Raw genomic sequence first — 14,280 nt, 5'->3', positions numbered from 1 at the left:
GTTTGTTGTCTATGGTTCCTTTCAACACAATATAGTTCCTTGTTTATCCTTTTTAATTTTTTGAATGTTTTTTTTTTTTTGGTTTGTCAGATAGCATGATTACAACTCCTGCTTTTTTGGATTCACTTCATGCATAGTAAATATTTTCCCATCCCCTCAATTTTATATTGTTTATATCTTTGTTTTTTAAATTTATTTCTGGTAAGCAACAGATTGTAGGGTTTTGTTTCCTTATCCAGTCTGTCACTATTTCACTTTATTGTATTATTTAATCTATTCACATTTATTATATGAGAGTTAGTTTTATGTTATGAGAGTTAGTTTTATGTTTTCTTTCACCTGTCTCTAATATTGAGGCATTTCAAAATTTTATTTAATATTTTATTTTTCCCCAGTTACATGTAAAAACAATTTTTAACATTCATTTTTTTTTTTAGTTTGTTACCAGCATTTATAAAACCAAAACCAGGGAAGAGAACTAGTTCTGGAGACACAATGCATGGTCTTAATTTAGCGAATGTCTAGCCTGACCAGATCACAATAATATCAGGCCAGCGAGAATATTCGCAATTTAACATTCATTTTTAAAACTTTGAGTTCTAAATTTTCTCCCTTTCTCCTTCCCCCTCCTCCACTCCCACCCTAGGAATTTTTTCAGTTTAAGATTTTTTTCTCTTCTGCTATAAATATAGTCCTATGCTCCTTCAATTACTTTACCTTAATCTTTTTTTTTTAAGTGACCCTGCTCTCACTGACTTTCTTCCCCTCCTTCTACTTATTTGTTACCTTTATCCCTTTGAGTTTGATTTATTAATTCCTTTTCCTCCTGCTTATATATGATTATATAGTTCTTCTCTTCTCTTTTCCCTCTCAGTGAAGTAAGTTCCCCCTTCTCCTCCCCTTAATCTAGGCCTGTTCATTAGTTTTTAAAATTTAATTTTTTGGCACCATTTCCAAAAAAAGATTTTTCATACTCATTCTCACTCTTTATTAATTGCCCTCTCTGGTTACTTTAGACCCTCATTCTCTGGTTTTCACCTCTATAATTATCTAGTCTCTCTTTTTCCTTTGTGTTCCTCATGAAATCAAAGTTTCCAAGGTGGCCTTTCTAGCCTCTAGCCTATAGGTGGTTTCTGCCATTTCCTTGTAGGGAGAGCTTGCCCTATGGATTCTCCTTTTCTGGTGTACCTCGATCTCAGAACAATGCCAGTTGTTGCAGGTTTCAGAAAGGATACCGCCCCATGGTAGAACCCCTTCTCTACCACTTCCCTGATTTTTCAGCCCTCCAATGTTCTATACCCTCCATTGGTTACCTTTTATTCCCTTTTGTTTCAAAGTCTTCCTGGGTCCACACTTATCCACTCCTGCAGGTGCCCATTGCCTCTAGGGGGTTCCAACCCTCCTGCCCCTTATAAGACTAGTAGACTTTTCAAGCATCAAATTCCCTGGCCTCTTTCAGTACAAGTTCCTCATCTTTCTTTACCCACAGGGGTATTTATCAGTGGAACCCCCTCCCACCTCCAAAGTAAGACCTCCTTCCTTTTCTCCCCTTATCAGTCTTCTCCCCACCCCCTCCTCATCCATTCCTCCGTAGGCTTTTCTCTTCCTGAGACCACAGAGGTCATCTTCCTCTCATTGCTAGTCTTTGATTTGACCCTGGCACATCACACATTGCTCTCTTTCCGTACTTCTCTCCCCCTCTTTCAAATACCCTCCCATGTCATAATATGATCCCACAAAAAATGACTCACTGTAGGCAGAGTGCTGCCAGACTGTATCCCTCATTCCCTATGCCCACCTCTTCACTGTTACCTCCACCTTCACCCCATTATATTTAGAAAGAAGTTTCTTACTGGCCTCTCTGCTGTCACTCTGCTGTTGTTGTGGTGGTGGGCTGCTGCATTTCTCTTTCCTGTATTTCTCTTGTTTGGGTATTCAAGAAGTAACTAATTTCTTCAGTTATGGTTTTCTTTGAAAAAATGTTTCAACCATCTCTTTATTATTGAGTATTCATGTTTTTTGATTTGTGGCTAAACTTAGATTTTCAGGGTAGGTCCCATGGGATTGAATCCTGAGCTCCACTGATCTTCAGAACACATTATTTCAATCCCTCCTTTGTTTTCTGATGTTTGCAGAATAGTCTTGCATTATTTTAATTTCCTTTCCTTTGTCTTTCCTTGCATATCTTGTTGTTTCTGGATTGAATTATTAAATTTAATCACTGTGTGTCTTAAGAGTTCTCAGCTTTGGGTAACTGTTGGTTTTTTTTTTCCTCTTTAAGGTGATCTATGAATTCTTTCAATTGGTATTTCATTTTCTTTCTTTCTTTTTTTCTTGGAAGGGGGAAGGCAAGGCAATTGGAGTTAAGTGATTTGCCCAAGGTGACACAGCTAGTGTGTCAAGTGTTTGAGGTCAGATTTGAACTCAGGTCCTCCTGACTCCAGGACCCATGCTCTATTCACTGCCCCACCTAGATTCCCTTTTCATTTTCTATATTCAGAAATTTTGAGCAAATTTATTTTATTATTTACTGAATTAATGGTGTTAAAAGTTTCTTGACCTGTCATATTCTTTTGGGAGACCTATTATCCTTATCATATGTCATATATAGGATGTCTCTAAACATCCTATCTTTGAGACAATATGGTTTGCTTACATAGTGAACATATTTTCTTATAATGTTTTTTGCTTTTCTTCTTGTAGATTGTCTTTCACTTCTGTGTGTTTGCATTTCCAATTTATTGCTCTCTCTTGTTTCTTTGGTGAGACTTCCTATCACAGATTCCAGTTTTTCTATTCTGTCTTTTTGCTTTGCAGTCCATAAATTCTGTTCTCAAAATTCTCATTTCTCTTTTGAACCATCCAAGAACATGTGGTTCCATGTTTCCCTTATATTCCACAGGGCCCTCTCTTATCAAGTGTTGAATCATTTTCTTTCGTTTGGCTATATTTATTTTTAGATGTCTGAACTTGTTTACTAGATCTGGACCACATTTCCTTTTGTTGTCGGTGTTGATTTATTTGCTTATGTTCAAGATCTTTGAGTTTTCTTTTTCCTGAGATCTTTGGAAATTTCAGCCTTTTTGTCCCTTGTTTTTCCCTTATTCACTTTCTGACTCCTAATCCTCTGATGGTGGTTTCCTTGGGCACTGGATCTCAAAGTTTCTTAGCTTCCCCCCATGATGGTCAGTTCATGGTTCACCAGCCTATGTTTCTGCCCTAAGTGACTTTTCCCCCTCAGGCTTAGTGGAGCGCTGCACACACACATAGACACCCCTGTCCCCCTCCTCCATTACACACCGTGACCTATCCTGGGTGTCCTACTTCTGTTCCTCAGTTGTCTGAGAATTGCTGTACTAATGCTACAGGGCTACCTGTGTGGCACCAGCAGTTAAGAGCTTTGCAGCCACGAAAGTTTTTGCTTCTGGAGGGCTTTGGCTATACTGGATGTTTTTTTCTGCCCAGGCAAACTTCTGCAACCTGGATCCAGGGTCTTGACAGCACTGGGAAGAGATAGGGAGGCCAGGTGTGTGTGTGTGTGGGGGGGGGGGGGCGGCGTAGGTCTTATTGTAAGCCTTTGTTGGGTCCTTGCATCTGCGAGTGCAGTCTTGCTATCAGTAGGGTGGGAGGTAGAGGAAAGGTGCTGAGTGAGATTCAGTAGGTGGGCATCATTGTGGTGGGTGTGTTGTTGCTGTTGTTTTTAACCTTCTTTTGGATTCTAGGTATCCTAGACCATGGAGACATCTGAAGTTGCTTTATCTTTGGTCGTTCATTTCTGTTTTAGGGAGATTTAAGAGGTGGTGAGGAGCGGAGAAAATGCCCATTCCTCCATCTTATTGCTCACATGACATGGAACTCCCAACCCCCTCATTTTTTAGATGAAGATGATGACACCAAGAAATGTTAGAGTACTTTTCTTTGGACCTAGATCTCCTGACTCCAAATCTAGTACTTTCCCCAGTCTGTGTGATGCTACATGTGTTGGATGTTTAGTTGAAGCCCCCAAAGATCTCTAGAGTGGATCAGGTCAAAAAAGATGACATTTAATAGGAATAAATATAAAATCTTGCACTTGACTTTAAAAAAATCAACTTTACCATTATAAGGTGATGGACAGGTATCTAGTTAGAAGTTCATCTGAAAAAGATCCAGAGGTATTGGACTCTGAGTTCAATAGACATCAATAGTAGTCATCAATAAAGGTAGTGCCATCTTGGGCAGAATGAAGAAAAAGTATAATGCCTAGGAGTAGGGAGATGAGTGATGGTGTGTCGGGCAGTGCTTCGATTAGACTGCACCTGGAGAAGGATGTTCATTTTTCGTTGTCCTACTGTAAGAAGTCAAATTTAGGCTTGATGTCTCCAAGTGAAAGCTAGATGACCACACCTTAGGTGGGCTTAAAAAAAAGAATTCACACTTAGGTACAAGTTTGCCTATGTGACTTTTGAGTTCTGGGAATGTGTGGTTCCAAAACTGTCTAAGCCTCAGTTTCCTTATCTGTAAAATGGGAACAATTCTGACACTAATACATATGCTACTGATCTCTAAGTTTAAAATGTCATATAACAGTGAGTTGTGATTACTTTTGTTCTCTTGAAGAATGTGAATAGAGCAGTTTGTTAGGAAGATTAGCTAGGCATCTGTGTAAAGAATGAACTGATGAGGGATAGACTAGGCCAGGAAGATTGGTTAGGAGTTATTTTGTCTTCCATTCCTTCTAACCTAGCTGGTGGGTACCTGCTGTCACGTAATAGTGGCATTTATGGTACCATTAAATGGCTAGAAGAGGATAAAATGAGGCAGTATTTGTCAAGTGCTTTTCAAACACTTTAAAGTGCTATGTAAATACTAGTTATTACCATTATTATTATTTTTCAGAATACAGGCAGTTTCCTTTTTAACTCTTCACATTTCATTGTCTCATTGTCTGCTACCTAATGTTTCTTTTATCTGCTCTTTATGTGGTTTCCTTCTATTTTGTTGGACATTTATTTTAATGGTATTGAAGGTACCTTTCAAATTTAAAATCCTATGATCTTGTGTTAGACTAGGTGAAGGTATTAGTGTACATATACTGTATGGTATTGGTGAGGGGATCCTAACACCATGTTATATGAAGATCTATTGAATGCAATGGTTTTTTAGTTTGGAGAAGAGAAAACTTTGGGGAATAAGGCAGAAATAGGATGACTGTCTTCAGATATTTGGAGGGTTTTTATATGGAAAAGGGAATAAGCTTACACTTTTAGGATCCAGAAGGCTGAAGGAGGACCAGGGGGTGAACGTTACAAGAGACAGATTTCAATTCATCATAAGGAAGACCATAGTAACAATTAACACTGTTCAACAATGGTGGGATTCCCCTTGTGAAGTAGTGAGCTCCCCATCACTAGAAGTGTTCGAGTAGAGATTGAATAACCATCTGTTAGAGATGTTACATTGGGTGGGACATTGAACTAGATGGTCTAGAAGGTTCCTTCCAGCTCTAAAATTCTAGGATTCTATAGTGAAGAGGATATTTCTTCATGAGGTGGAAGGTTAGATTATGTGGTCACAAAGGTCTCTTCTATTGCCAAGTCTAAAATTCTGCCATGCTGATGTAGGAGTACCACCTAGTGGTAAAATAGACCAACTGCAGGTTTAACCCCCACATGTTTTTAACCTAGTGTTAGTAGGACATAATCAGGCCACTCACTACCTAACAATTTTTGTCCAAAAATGCATTTTTGGAATAAAAGTGAGGAGTCATTATATATACTTTCCCCCCACCATAAAATAAAAATAATTTATTTTATTTTTCCAATTACATGTAAAACAATTTTTAATATTAATTTTTTTTAAATTTTGAGTTCTAAATTTTCTCCCTCCCTTCCCTTCCCCATCATTGAAAAGACAAGAAATTTGATATAGATTATAGATGTGCAGTCATGCAAGATATGTTTCCATATTAGTCATGTTGTGAGAGAAAACAGACAAAAACACACACATACAAAAATAAAGTAAAAAATAGTATGTTTTGATCTGCATTCAGACTCCAGCAGTTCTGTCTCTGGATGTGGAAGGCATTTTTCATTATAAGTCCTTGGAATACTTGGAATAGCTAAGTCATTCACTGTTGATCATCATACAATATTATTGTTACTGTGTACAATGTTCTCCTGGTTCTGCTCATTTCACTTTGCATCAGTTCCATCATATATACTTTTTTATTTATTTTTTTTATTTTTTATTTTTTTAAGCAATTGGGGTTAAGTAACTTGCTCAAGGTTACACGGCCAGTTATTTCTGGGTATGGTGCCATCATATATACTTTTAATGTGAGTTACAATCAAAGGGGAATTAAATTCTATTTTCAAAGCCACTTAATTTTTTTTAAAAGGAAGTCTATGCTTTCTTACCATTTAATAAAGAAAATGTACACCATTGTGATCCTAGTTTCTAGAATTGAAAAGCTAGCCTGCCAATCAAGAAACATTTATTAAGCTTTTTTCTATGTGCTGTGCACAAACTGTGCTAAGCACTGGGGAAACAAAGACAAAAAATAGTCCCTACCCTCAAGGAGTGTACATTCTAAGGGGGGAAGGCAACATATAAAATAGCTAGTACAGGGTAGATGGAAGGTAATTTGAAAGGGGGGATGTTAAGAGCTGGAGGTACAGGGAAAGGTCTTCTGTAGAAGGCTGGGTTTGAGAGGAATCTTGAAGGGATATAGGGAAACAAGGTAGAGGTGAGGGAATAGAACATTCTAGGCATGGAGAAGGAGATGGAGTGCAGAATTTCTAATGAGTCAGAACAGCTGGAGAGAGAGAGAGAGAGGGAAAGAGAGGGAGAGAGAGGGAAAGAGAGGGAGAGAGAGTGAGAGTGTATGGGGTGGGAGGATACAATACAGGAAGACTGGAGATGTAGGAAGGGGCCAGAAAGTATGTGGGAGGTCCTCTAATTCAGCTCCTTAATTTTTGCATAGGAGACAAATGAGGCAAGAAAAGGTTGAGGAAATTGCCTAAGAATGCAGAACTAGAAATTAGATGAACCAGGAAGGCAGTGTGGTAGAGAACTTGGAACCGCAACTCAAGAGCCATAGCATTAGTAGTGTGCCCCTGGCCACCAGACCTACTTCCATCCGAGCTGTGTAGCCATCCGATAGGTTGGGTGGGAGTAATCACTTCCTTATTACCACCAGTGATAGCTGTCAGCCAATCACCACCAATGGAGAGATAAAGGCACAACTCCTGGGGGTGTCAGTACCCCCACAGACATCAGTCTTGCTTCTAGCCCAGCACTCATCTAGAGAGGCAATGCCTATGGATAATAGACTGGCTGTTTCTACCAATTACCAACCAATTGCTGCTCATGGGTTAGGCAAACCAACCTAGTTGAAACATCAGAGGTAGCATGAACCAGCCAATGTAAATCACCACCTCCATCTTGACCATCTCCCCTAATATTCCAGTGGAAACAGTGCAGGACCCTGAACCCAAGAATCTTGGAAACAGCATTGCTTCCAGCCCAGTGCCCTTAGCCATCATCCTGGGAAGAAATTAATGTGGAAATGCAGCCTGACAACTACTCCTGCACATGCTGTAGCCACATCTATTGCAGACCCAGAGAAGAAAATTCTCACCAAAATCTTTGTTTTTTCTAGTTTTTATTTAGCATTTTATTTTTCCCCAATTACATGTAAAGACTGTTTTTAACAGTTGTTTTTAAAACTTTGAGTTCCAAATTCTCTCCCTTCTTCCCTCCCCACTCCCATTCATTGAGAAGGCAAGGAATTTGATATAGGTTATACATGTGTAGTCATGCAAAATGTATCCCATGATAGTCACTCATCAAAGTCTTTGGCATTGCCAAGAGGTTCAACAAAAAACATTGCCATGTGCACAGCAGAACATAAAAAACGACTTGAAATATAAAGCAATAAATATATATTCTCTCTATATATTCTAACATAGAAACAACATGTACACATATAAATATACATGTAATAGAAGCAAAATAAGTGCAAGATAATTTGGGCAGAAAGATACTAGCACCCCAGGGCATCAGGAAAGATCTTATGAAGGAGGTGATTCCTGAGCTAAGCTTTGAGGCAAGCTGGAGATTCCAAGAGGCAAAGGTTGGGGGAAGAACATGCCAAGCATGAAAGTCATCCTGTGCAAAGGCATGGAGATGGAAGATGGAGTGCAGTGTTTGAGGAACTGCAAGAAGGCCAGTGTAGTAGAACTAGAAGAGTATGTGAAGGGGAGTGATGTATAATCCTGGAAAAGGAGGTTGGATATGGGAGGTGAAGGGTTTAAATGTCAGAGGAGTTTTTGTATTTGGCCTTAGAGGTAATAGGGAGCCACTACACTTTTAATCTTCTCATTTTACAGCTGAGGAAACTGAATTTGAGATAAGTCAAATGACAACCAAAATTATACAGGTGATAAGTGGAAGATTCTGAATTAGAGCCCAGTGCTCTATAAGCAATACCATTTACCTGTCATATTGCCTCCTAACTCTGACACCTGATGATGCTATAGATTTGGATTTTACCAATTAGAAGAGAGAAGGAAGAGAAAGAAAGGAAGGAAGGAAGAAAGAAAGAAAGAAAGAAAGAGAAAGAAGGAAAGAGAAAGGAAGAAAGAATGAAAGAAAGAAGGAAAGAAGGAGAGAGAGGACGAGAGAGAGGAAGAAAAAAAGGAAAGGAGGAAGAAAGCAGCCAATTTTCAAAGTGTGAGGATTCTGTGGACAGTTCCTAAGTGATATAGTTCTCTGCTATCATCCATGAGAAACAAACAAGGGAGTCTTCAAAAGGAGCTAGGCAACCCCAAATCCATAGCATTAGTGCTTGCCCAGGAAAAGCTGCCTTTTAATAAGGGCTGTGAAATGTGGGAAGGTGGCCAGAGGAGGGGCAGTTTGTGTATTTTAGTAAGCATGTCTGTGCTGTGGCAGCCCTCCAAACCCAGGCTAGGGGCCTGGCCTTGACTGAAGCAAAGTGGGGCTCCTTTCTTTGTAACTGCCAAGATGCTCAGATTCTGGCACCCATGAGAAATGCCCAGGCTTATTTAACGTGACCAATATGAACCAGGTCCTGAATCCCAAAGCTTTATCCTTATACAATTCAAGGGGGAAACATTTTTAAACAATTGAACCACCAGATCAGCATATTTCCAGGTGTGGCTTCTGTAGAAAGCACATAGTTACTTGAAAGGGGTGGGGGAGGGGGGTGAATTTCATAAGATTAGAAAATGATTTTGTTTTGTTAGCCAGTCTTTCATAAGAAATTAGATTTTGGTGGTTGGTGAAGAGAGTATTTTTAAAATGATTCTTATGAAGGTGAACATCTGCTGGTCTCAGACTGTCAGAAAGGAGCCTTAATAAAACTCTTGAAATTGATGAAGATAAAATCATTAATTCCACAAGACTTTAACTCTAATTGTTTGTATTTTATCAGTATTTGGAGAAGTCTTTCTGACTCTTTCCTCCCCCACCCCCCATTTACATTTACTCAACTTAATTTTGAATACTTTTAATCTCAGCCAACCCCCTCTCCCAATTCCCCTCCCCACAGTTTTGCAGCCCTGAGGACCCTGAAGTCACCCACCTGGCTCCCTGAATTCAGGGACCCTGTTCTGCCTACTAGGACATCACCGCTAAGCCCTGATCTTAGTCTTGAGCATGGCCTTAATTTTAGTCTGATCCCCAAACCCATCAGATGGCCTAGAGAGGAGAACCTGAGATACCCTGGCCACCTTGGGCTTCAGGCTTGGACCCTGGGGTAAGGCTATCTATGGTATGCCTACCCACTCCTACTACCTTTGCTGGGCTTCAGGGAAAGGTACCAGTCACAGTGGGAGTGAGTGGGGAGAATCTCTCTAGCTGCCCAAGCATTTCTTGCCTTCTAGGTATGGGCAGAGGCTGGAAGGGATTCTTTCTTAGAGAGAGCAAGTGCTGGATTTAGAAATTCCACAATTTGCTTGGTGACGTGCACATCACTCGCAATTCTCAAGCATGACTACTGACTTGGGTCCAGCTGCAACCCCTTTGACCACAGGACCTTTGACCTGCAGCCTCTTGGAGTCAAGCCTCCCCAGCTGATGTGGATGAGGTACCTCCAAGCAGCTCCTCTGAGCCAGGGCACCCCTGACCCAGATCCCAGCATGCCTCCTCTCCAGTATGGATTCACACTCTACTGCTGATAACAGCCCTGCAACCTCCTCCTTTCCAGGCATGGTCAGAAGTGGTAAAGAATTCCTTCCTAATAGCTAACATTTATATAGCAACTTGCCAAGTACCGAGCTAAGTGCTTTATAATTATTATCTAACTTGATTCTCAGGTTGTTATAAATGCTATTATTATCCCCATTTTACAGCTGAGGAAACTGAGGCAAATAGAAGTTAAGTGACTTGCCCAGGGTCACACAACTAGTAAGTTATCTGAGGTTGGATTTGAATTCAGGTGTTCCTGACTCCAGGCCCAGAGCTCTATTCGCTGTACCACCTAGATCCTTCTAGGAGAAGGCTAGGCCTGGATTTAGAAATATCTCATCCTAAGTGCATCAGTTTTGTTTGTCAAAAATCTTTTCAGTTTTATTGAGTCAAAGCTATTTATTCCATCTGCTGTGATTGTCTCCATCCCCTGTTTAATTAGGAATACATCTCTTCCCCATAGTTATGAAAGTTACATGATCTCAGGGGCGGCCAGGTGGCTCAGCGAGTGGGAGCACCGGCTCCAGTGTTGGGATGATCTGGAGGTCGAATCCCGGGCTCAGACACTCAGCACCACACCCAGAAATAACTGGCCATGTAACCTTGAGCAAGTTACTTAACCCCGATTGCTTAAAAAAAAAAAAAAGAAAGTTACATGATCTCTTCTAATTTTTTAATAGTCATATATCCTTTTAGAACGTATTGTGGTGTATGGTGTAAGGTACTGGTCTAATCCTAATTTCTGCCAGACTGCTTTCTAATTTTCTCCACAGTCTTTAATCAGATAAGGAGTTCTTTCCTAAGAAATTTATGTTTTCCAGTTTATTAGACACCAGCTCATTGAGTTCCATTGTTTCTGATTCTACCTTGTCTAGTCTGCTCCATTGTGCTACCTCTTTATTTATTTCTTAACCAATACCAGATGGTTTTGAGGACTGCTGCTTTATGATATAATTTGAGGTCTGGAAGTGGTATTCCCCTTTTACCTATACTTTCTTTTCATTATTTCCCTTAATATGCTAGGTCTCTTTTTTTTTTTCAAATGAATTTTGTTATTTTATTCTGTAAAGAATTGCTTTATTTATTATTATTCTGTAAAGTATCCCTTTGGTAATTTGATTAGTATGGCATTAAAACTGTAAATGAACTTTGGTAGAGTTCTCATCTGTATTATATTGGCACAGTCTAGACATGAACCCTGACTATTCCTCCAACTACTTAAGTTCTTTTTTTCTTTTTTTGGGGAGGGCAATTGGGGTTAAATGACTTGCCCAAGGTCACATGGCTAGTATTTGTGTTAAGTGTCTGAGGCTGGATCCGAACCCAGGTCCTCCAGGGCCACTGCTCTATTCACTGGGCCACCTAGCTGCCCCTTACTTAAGTTCTTTAAGGAGTACATTGTAATTGAATCTAAATGAGTATTATGTGTACTTTGATGGATTGATTTTCAGATATGATATGCATTTTGTAATTATTAGGAATAGGATTTCCCTTTCTACTATTGTGTACTGGATTGTGTGATTATTATAAACAAATTCTTTTGACTTTTGATGGTTTATTTTGTAGCCTGCAACTTTATTAAAGCTATTATCTTAGTTTCTTTGATGATTCCCTTTGGTTTCCAAGTAAACCATAAGCAAATAGGGGTAGACTTATTTCCTCTTGACCTATCTTTATACCTTTAATTTCTTTCTCTTGTCTTATTCCTATTGCAAGCATTTCCAGAACTGTATTAAATAATAATGCAAAGAGTGAGCATCTTTGATTTACTTCTACATTTTTTAGGAAAGCTTCTAGTATTTCTTCATTGCATATGAAGTTTGATTTTGGTTTTAGATAGATATGCTTTATGACATCTAAAAAAAGGTCCCTCTATGCCTATACTTTGTAGGACTTTTAGCATACATGAGTGTGGCACATTTTTTGAAGGTTTTTCTGTTTCTATTGAGCTACTTGTGTTTTTAGATGTTTTTGTTTTCTATATTATTAACTATGTTGAACTATTCTTGTATCTTTGGTATAAGTCCAATTTGATTGTGATAAATGATTTCTTGGATAAATCACTCTACATGATGTTTATGACTTTTTTGTTTATGACTTTCGGGTAGTCCAGTGATTTTTAAATCACCTCTTCTCAATCTGTGTTCCAGGTCAGTTGTTTTTCTTAGGAGATATTTTATATTTTCTTCTGTTTTCCCCCTTGTCTTTTGACTTTGTTTTATTATTTCATGATGTTTCATTGGCCAATTCTAATTTTTAATGAGTTATTCTCTTTAGTAAGATTTTGTATATCTTTTTTTCAAGCAGTTAATTCTCTTTTCATATTTTTCTTCCCTAACTCTTGCCTCATTTCCCATTCTTTTCTCTAGTGCTCTCAGTTGTTTTGAAAAATAAATTTTTAACTCCTTCTTTAATGCTTATTTTAATTCTTAGGAATTCTTGTTGTCCTTGTGTCCAAGCTGCACTTTTCTTTGTGGTTTTGCTTGTAGATGTTTTTGAGTCATTCTCTTCTTCTGTGTTTGCATCTTGAACTTCTCTGTCACCATAATAGCTCTTTATGGTTGGGTTCTTTTTTTGTTTACTCATTCTTCCAGCCTACCTCTTGACTTTGGACTTTACATTAGTGTTAGGCTTTGCACAGTTTAGGTGGGAAGGATGTCTGGTCTGAGTTTCAATCCTCTTGCATCCTTCTGTTGTTTTCAAAGCTCCTTCTGGGGACCTATAAGCTTTAAGTGCCCCTAAAGTAGTGTGATTATAGGGGAAATCTGTTCACTGCCCTCCTCGTCTGAGCTTTATAAGTTCCTGATGCAGGTTTGGGTCTGTTGGCATATTTCTGTCTGGTAGTTTCAACAGCTTGCTTCTTAATTCAGTCACTATTGGCCTGCTGGAAAGATCTCCAGGTTTAGGGAGACTGAACTGCCAACTTTCTTTGGTCTGGAGGCTGCACTCAGCTCCTGGAATCAGAACTTCCCACATACTGTGTTTCCCCGATAATAAAACCTATCCCGAAAATAAGCCCTTCCCCTTACTGTGTAAGATTCCTCTAAAATAAGCCCTCCACCGAAAATAAGCCCTATTGAGATTGCTACTGTAGTGAAGGTGATCCCCTGCGCTACACGCTACATTACGGTACCCTCTGTATGCACCGTCCCCCCCCCCGGGTGAAACGCACGCCGCGCTCCGAGCTGCATCCAATCAGAGCTGCAGCAGTGAGCACGTCATCCTGTTCTTCCCCAGTGATTTGCTTATTGAATAAAGGTACATTTTTTTGTTCACATTTACCTGTTTATTAAAATTGCTGTCAATGTTCATTAAAATAAGCCCTCCCCTGAAAATAAGCCCTCTGGTGTTTTTCTATCCAAAAAAATTAATAAGACAGTGTCTTATTATTGGGGAAACATGGTAGTTGCACTTTGCTTCCAAGAACTTGTTCTGTGTTCTCTGTCCTGGATCTGTGACCCAGCCAGCAATGGGTGATGGGCAGCAGAGCTGCCAGATGGCTTTTGTTCCTGCATCAAGTGCTTGCTCAAGGAACTCCTGGGATCTCCTTCTAATGCATTGTCTCAGCTTTCTCTCTATCCCTGGGTACTGGCATGTTTCCTGCAGTGCCATAGCCATATAGGCTTCTGGTCAGATCCCCTCCTCAGAGTTTGCAGACCTCTCCATCTGTCTCCCTAAGCTGTTATGGTTAGAAAAAATGACTCACTGTGACTTCTTGACTTTCCCAATCAGAGTTCAGTCTGGTGCATTCTAAATATCAGAATTGTCAAATACACAGCCGATTGACTATATGTGGTTCAGTAAGTGCTTCCTAGAGCAGATTTAAATGTAATTGGGAAATATTTGACAAAATAAATAAAAATATGATAAAACATACCGTGTTTCCCCGATAATAAGACACTGTCTTATTAAATTTTTTGGACAGAAAAACACCAGAGGGCTTATTTTCAGGGGAGGGCTTATTTTAATGAACATTGACAGCAATTTTAATAAACAGGTAAATGTGAACAAAAAAATGTACCTTTATTCAATAAGCAAATCACTGGGGAAGAACAGGATGACGTGCTCACTGCTGCAGCTCTGATTGGA

General features: G+C 39.4%; 1 long non-coding RNA gene and 1 other non-coding gene across 4 annotated transcripts in view; one reads left to right on the top strand and one right to left on the bottom strand.

Annotated features, from left to right (window-relative positions):
* The window catches only part of LOC138169537 (uncharacterized), a 285,918-nt gene that overhangs the window by 20,473 nt on the left and 251,165 nt on the right, over positions 1-14,280 (top strand). The gene's annotated exons all lie outside the window — the stretch shown is intronic.
* LOC138169689 (small nucleolar RNA SNORA72) lies at positions 437-570 on the bottom strand. The gene has a single exon (XR_011170438.1). It is a non-coding gene; the product is annotated as a small nucleolar RNA SNORA72 (small nucleolar RNA).

Source organism: Petaurus breviceps, unplaced genomic scaffold, assembly GCF_028583685.1.
Source record: "Petaurus breviceps papuanus isolate PSGF00001 unplaced genomic scaffold, PetGlider_PUasm1.0 37, whole genome shotgun sequence".
Taxonomy (NCBI): Eukaryota; Metazoa; Chordata; class Mammalia; order Diprotodontia; family Petauridae; genus Petaurus; species Petaurus breviceps.
Note: the sequence above shows the minus strand (reverse complement) of the source record. Positions and strands in the feature narration are given on the sequence as shown.